This window comes from Arachis stenosperma, chromosome 5 (assembly GCF_014773155.1).
Source record: "Arachis stenosperma cultivar V10309 chromosome 5, arast.V10309.gnm1.PFL2, whole genome shotgun sequence".
In the NCBI taxonomy this organism is placed as follows: domain Eukaryota; kingdom Viridiplantae; phylum Streptophyta; class Magnoliopsida; order Fabales; family Fabaceae; genus Arachis; species Arachis stenosperma.
In genome coordinates, this window is record NC_080381.1 from 44,001,877 (window position 1) to 44,009,085 (window position 7,209).

General features: G+C 39.3%; 1 non-coding gene across 1 annotated transcript; it reads right to left on the reverse strand.

The window, feature by feature from the left end:
* Positions 1 to 1,160: 1,160 nt before the first annotated feature.
* LOC130983580 (small nucleolar RNA R71) lies at positions 1,161 to 1,264 on the reverse strand. Its single transcript, XR_009087563.1, has one exon. It is a non-coding gene; the product is annotated as a small nucleolar RNA R71 (small nucleolar RNA).
* Between the last annotated feature and the right edge of the window lie 5,945 nt (positions 1,265 to 7,209).

Here is a 7,209-nt window from a genome sequence, read left to right on the forward strand (position 1 = left end):
CTACCACTTTCTCTTTACATTCTGCAATTAAATTCATGCAATCACCCCGATCCCTTTTTAATTTCAGCAATTTAGCTTCTCGCTCTTTAATTCATGCAATTTTACATTCCGCAATTCTCATCTAAATCTTGATTCCGCTCAACTAGAACACACTTCTAATCCGAATTGCTCACTCAACCAATCCTTGTGGGATTCGACCTCACTCTATTGTGAGTTTTTACTTGACGATAACCGGTGCACTTGCCGGAAGGAATTTTTGCCGATCGTGCAATTTCCTAAAATCGTAGCTATCAAGTTTATGGCGCCGTTGCCGGGGATTGGTTTTCGATTGACAATTCTCAAATTGGAAGTTAACTAGATTGAGCATTTTTCTTGTTTTGTTAATTCAGTTCAAGTTACTTGTTGAATTTTAATTTCTGCACTCTGTTACTTGCTTTCTTTCTTTATGCCTTTAAATTCAAGCAACTAACTCACTGACTCACTAACTATTTGAATTAATTCCTCAATTGCTCTAACCATACTCTTCCATTAACCAAGAGTATTTCACTTGTTTGTTGCCTGTGCTGTGTTCTTGTATGACAGGTAGGAGAGGAGAGACATCAACTCATCCATATACCGAACCAGAGAGGACCCTTCTTAAACTTAGAAGGGAAGCAAGATGGAAGAGAGTACTGGGAGAAGAAGAATCTAAAGGAGAATCTGAGGACAATTTTGAGGAAGCTCTAGATCTCAACATGGATAGAGAAGTTCACAACCATGAGAGAGCTGATGGAAACAATGCCATTCCCGAGAGGAGGGTTCTTGGTTCATACATAAACCCAACCTCTGGGAATTGTGGTAGCAGCATTCAGAAACCACCCATTCAGGCCAACAATTTTGAACTTAAACCACAGCTAATATCACTGGTGGAGAATCATTGTTCATTTGGTGGGAGTGCTAATGAAGATCCAAACCAACATCTCACAAAATTCCTGAGAATTTGCGACACTGTGAAGTCCAATGGAGTCCAGGAAGATGCCTATAAACTGCTCTTGTTCCCATTTTCACTTAGGGACAAGGCAGCTAAGTGGCTGGAATCATTCCCAAGGGGGAGCCTAACAACCTAGGATGAGGTGGAAAGCAAGTTTCTGGCACGTTTCTACCCCCCACAAAAGGTCAAGAGGCTTCGATCTGAGGTTCAGACTTTTAGACAACAAGATGGTGAAACTCTCTACGAGGCATGGGAGAGGTTCAAGGATTTGACAAGGAAATGCCCACCAGACATGTTCCATGACTGGGTGCAATTGCATATTTTCTATGATGAACTTTCTTATGAATCAAGGAAGGCTGTAGACCATTCATCAGGAGGTTCATTGAACAGGAAAAAGACTGTGGAAGAAGCCATTGAAGTGATTGAGACAGTGGCTGAGAATGAGTACTACTATGCTTCAGAGAGACACAACACTAAGGGAGTCATGGAGCTGAACCATGTTGATACAATTCTAGCCCAAAACAAGGTGTTTGCCAAGCAACTAGCAGAGCTCACCAGGAAATTAGAAACAAATCAAGTGGCTGCAATACACACACAAGATCAAGAGGAAGTAAGCACTGAAGGAGGTGATTGGGAAGAGGCCAACTATGTGGGAAATCAACAAAGGCAACCATATGATCCACATTCCAACACTTACAACCCAGGCTGGAAAAACCACCCAAACTTTGGGTGGGGAAACCAGCAAACCCAACCACAAAACCACAAACCTTACAACCCCAACCAACATAACAATTCCACATACCAAAACTCCAACCAAAGATCATACCAAGCCACACAAAACACTTACTCCCAACCACCATATCATGGCCAAAATAACCAACCTGCCCAACCTAATCCGAACCAACAATTTCAAGATCAATTAAACAGGATAGAAGGAATGCTTGCAAACATGGGTCAGGACATAAGTGAGTTGAAAAGCTTTAGGGATGATGTGAGATCTACCTTAAGGAACCATGGTGAAAAACTCAAGAGGATGGAGTCTCGAGTAGGAGAGCTATCTCAACAGGCCCCCAAGTCAACTGTAGTGTTCCCTAGTGACACAGAAAAGAATCCTAAAGGGGAACAAAAGGGAGTGAGATGGGAAGAATGCAAGGCCATCACCATATTGAAGGAAGTCTCAGAAGAAGAAGGAATCAGACCCTCAGAACAGGAGCCAGAAATCTTGAAGGAAGGTATGGAAGAAGCTAAGCAGGAAAGTGAAACTGAGCAAGCCAAGGAACTGCAAAATAAAGGCATGCTGGAAACATACCAACCAAAAGCACCATTTCCTCAGAGGTTAGGAGGAGGTGAAAAAGGGAAAACATATTCAAGGTTTTTAGAGACATTTAAGTCTCTCCATATCAATATTCCCTTTCTTGAGATTCTCCAGCAGATGCCTACACATATCAAGTATTTGAAGGAATTGCTGAGCAAGAAAAGAGTTTTGAAGGGAGGACAAACTGTAATAATGAACAAAGAATGCAGTGCCCTCGTCAAGAAGGACATAGTCTCTAAGAAAATAGACCCAGGAAGTTTTCATATCCCCTGCATCATAGGGGAAACAAAAATTGATAGAGGATTCTGTGATCTAGGAGCTAGCATAAATGTGATGCCTCTGACTCTTATGAAGAGGCTACAACTGAATGAGGTGAGATCCACTGATGTAATCATACAACTGGCTGACAAAACTCAGAAACAAGCTGAAGGGGTAGTTGAGAATGTGCTGGTGAAAGTGGGAAATTATTTCTTCCCCACAGACTTTGTCATTTTAGACATGGAGGAAAGCTACCTACACCCTATCATTCTGGGAAGGCCATTTCTAGCCACTGCTAGAGCGCTCATAGATGTAGAACAAGGAGAGCTAATTTTGAGAATACATGATGAACAGCTCATTTTCCATGTTTTCAAACCTGCATCTGAGCCTGAACCAGAACCTGAAAAGCCTAAGGATGATAGTAGCCACCTGTGTTTGGAGGAAAGCAATCCAATAGCTGAAATTCTGAAACAGTCCTTGGAAGGCAAACAAGAATTGCAAGAGTTAAAGCCACAAGAATCAATAGAAACAGATCAGAAGGATCCTCCTGGCATAAGGGTCAATGAAGAAATCCTCAAGAGAGAGGGAAGAATTGTAAAGAAATTGCCAAGAGGGTGGAGAAACAAGAAAATTCCCACTGAAGGTTTCTCTCCGGGAGATAAAGTGATATCAAGTCATTATCTGCCAATCCCACCTGGCCTCAAAACCATTCCTTCCCAGCTCCTTCAAGTGTTCACAATCAGGAAAGTTCTTTCTATGGAACATTTGGAAATCATGAAGAAATCAAATGGGGACGTTTTTATAGTGAGAGGAGAGGACATCAAGCACTACAATCCACCCTAACAAGGGACAACCGTCAAGCTAGTGACGTTAAAGAAGCGCTTGTTGGGAGGCAACCCAACCTGAGGTAATACTCCTTTGCTGTTTCTTTTATTTGTTTCAATAAAAAGGTGAAGTAGTTTCTGTGCATTGCAAAGAATTAAGTTTGGTGTTTCACACCAAACAATGAATTCGTGGATCAATAATTCAAAGGGGAATGTGTGACTCTAAGTTTGGTGTTCCACCATACAGATCAACTGAACACAACAACCTTTGAATTATATGAAAGGAACAACCATTCTAAGCAATCACAGAAATACTTAAAATCCTTAGCAGCAACTTCATTCCAAGGAGAATTCAAGGATTCAAAGAGCAGAGGAGTAAGTAGGAGACTAAGTTTGGTGTTCACACACCAACTTAAGACTCAGACACTTGCCCATACATAGTTGAGCTAACCACTCAAGTGCTTGAAAAGCAAGCAACTTCATCACTCTTTGCAGGAAAGGTAACAAGGATCTTAGAAAGAACATGAAGCAACAACTAGGAGAAGAAGGAGAAATCAAATTGTTTCCTGGCAACAAAGAGAAAACAAGAAATTTCACAAGGTGGTGTTGTTCCTTGACCATTCTTTAAAAGGCAAACAAAAGCATGCTTGTTCTGGTTTAAACTGTAATTGTTGAATCTTTCTAGAATGTGAAGTTTTTAGTATGAGTGTTGGTTTACTGCTTTGAATAAAGTGAATGCCTAGATGTTTGGATATAACTTCACCTTCTTAAACAAATGCTTGCCATGCTTGTTCTGTTTCCAAAAATAAAAGAAAAGTTTGAACAAAAGTAACTTGGCTCAATTAGTGACAAATCAAGTAGAATTAAGTGGTGGTATGCATGCTTGATTGTTTAGTCAGATCACTGGAAATTGAGTGTAGAATTATCATTTTTGTGTAGAAGTTTGAATACTGTCTATGGATCTTGATGAATAAATGTCTTTGGCCATGAAAAAGAAAGAAAAAGAAGAAGAAAAAGCCACTGAAAAAGGGCAACCAAAAAGCAAAAAAAATTGAGAAAATAAGCTAGGCACCAATGGTTTGAACTTCTGAGACAAATGCCTGTGGTGTTTATGTATTAAAGATATGCTTGGATGAATAGGTTCTGAGGAGTGTTTCAACACTTGGTAACTTGGGTTAACTAACCCGGGATTATCAACCAAAAGTCCATTATCAAGAGCAACCTAAATACAAAACATTTAGTCACACAAAGAGGTGCTGGGCACCAATGTCTCAAGAAGAAATGTGAACTAAAATGCCTGTAGTGGATATGTGTATTGCACTGATAAGAAAAAGAAAATGCCAAAGGCTTGTGCAACACATGACACTGAGCAAACAAGGAGCAAAGGAGCTCTAAGAAAAAGAAAAAACAAAGAAGGGAAAAGTGCCAAGGACATAAGAATAACAAGAGGCCATAGCAGTGTTTGATGGATGCAATGAAAAAGTGATAATCTTACCTAATCAGAATGAAAAAGTGATGCTGCAACTTTCTGCATAAAACCCTTCTGATGAACTTCAAGTGCTTACTAATATAGCCAATGTAATTGCTTTCTGTTTCATACTTTCTTCTCAAATAACTCAGGACTTGCTTAGGGACAAGCAAGTATTAAGTTTGGTGTTGTGATGCCAAGGCATCTTAGGCTAGTTTCACTAGCATTTTTCTGTTAGTTTTAGTTGTTTTATGCATTTTCTTGAGCTTAAAGTAACCAAGAATGGTTAAATGAATAACAAAGCAATGAACCATCCAAACAGTATGATTTTGATGCAAATTCCATGAGTTTTTAGTTATATTACTTGAATGCTATGAATGGAAGATTTCTCATGAAATTTTGCAAGACTTTGATGCAGTTGTTTGGATGATTTCAGGGAAGAAGAGGCTAGGCAAGGAAGCAACAAAATCAATAAAGGAAGCTTGAATATCACATGTGGAGTTTAAGCTCCAGTTTAAGCTTAAACTGGAGCTTAAACGCCAAAATCATGAAAGCTGAGGAAAGGCTGAAAGTGGCGTTTAACCTCCAGTTTAACCTTAAACTGGAAGTTAAACGCCAGAAATAAGAAATGCACCAGGGAGCCATTTCCACGTTTAAGCTTCAGTTTAACCTTAAACTGAAGCTTAAACGTGTTCGACCAAAATTCTCCTCCAGGGTTGCTTTCTTCATTTCCACGTTTAAGCTTCACTTTAACCTTAAACTGAAGCTTAAACGTGTTCGACAATTCCACACTCCAGGGTTGCCTTCTTCCATTTCCACGTTTAAGCTTCAGTTTAACCTTAAACTGAAGCTTAAACGTGTTCGACTACTTTACTCTCCATGGTTGCTTTCTTCCATTTCCACGTTTAAGCTTTAGTTTAACCTTAAACTGAAGCTTAAACGTGCTTGAATTATATCACCTCCAGGAGTGTCCAACGTTTAAGTTGCAGTTTAAGCTTAAACTGCAACTTAAACGCCACTAATTGAAAAGGTTTCTGGGCCAAAGATATTGCAGTTTAAGTTAGCATTTGAGCACAAACATTAACTTAAACGTACTCTGGTATGAAACCCAATTGAATATCATGGTTTATGGGATTGGGCCTGAAGAATTGATGAGTCTGGAACTTCAATTTGTTGAGTCATGTGTCATTACTTGATTATCACTAAGTTGGCTCAATGAATGTTACAGAATTGGATCAGCAGCCTCATCAGGATTATGGATCATAAACCCAAAGCAAAAGGAAATCAGGGAAAGGCCTCAAAGCCCAAGAAACACAACAGAAGCTCAATTTAGAAAGTGTATAAATAGGATAGAATTTAAGTTAGTAAAAAAAACTTTTAGAGACTTTGGATCATTTTTCTAGTTTTCATACTTTTTGTAATTGAATTCAGAGCTATGACTCACTAAACCCCCTTTCATTGGGTTAGGGAGCTCTATTGTAATTCAATGAATCAATAATAGTTTTTATCTTCTTCTTCAATCTTTTCTCTTGAATTTTTGTTAGAAAGCTTCTCGATCTAATTCCATTGGTTAGTTGTCTTGGGAAAGAAACTATCCATAATTGGAATCCTTCGGAACCTTGGGAAAGGAATGGAGGATTCATGCTAGAGAAGCTTTCTCACAGTGAATTGGATTGGGGTTTGGATGGATATTGTGACATGTAATCCTACCAAATTGTGGTTCATGAAACTGTGTGGTATAATCAGTGATCGAGCATCATCTCTTCTTATGAACATTTAAACCAAGGGATTGGGAATTTGTTTGTTTTTAGAGAGAATTGGTGAGCCAAGGGATTGGGATCCAATCATATAAGATTGCCAAGCAAAATTCAATGAATGCATTGGTTGAGGAAGGGATAAAAATGTTTTGATTCGGAGATCTCAATATCTCCTGAAACCCAATGAATTCCCCATTTCTGATCTACCACTTTCTCTTTACATTCTGCAATTAAATTCATGCAATCACCCCGATCCCTTTTTAATTTCAGCAATTTAGCTTCTCGCTCTTTAATTCATGCAATTTTACATTCCGCAATTCTCATCTAAATCTTGATTCCGCTCAACTAGAACACACTTCTAATCCGAATTGCTCACTCAACCAATCCTTGTGGGATTCGACCTCACTCTATTGTGAGTTTTTACTTGACGATAACCGGTGCACTTGCCGGAAGGAATTTTGCCGATCGTGCAATTTCTTAAAATCGTAGCTATCAGGACCTGAGCAAAAATCTGATTCAGAGGCTAAAAAGGACTGCAGATGCTGTTGGATTCTGACCTCCCTACAGTCAAAGTGGATTTTCTGGAGCTACAGAAGCCTAATTGGCGCGTTCTCAAT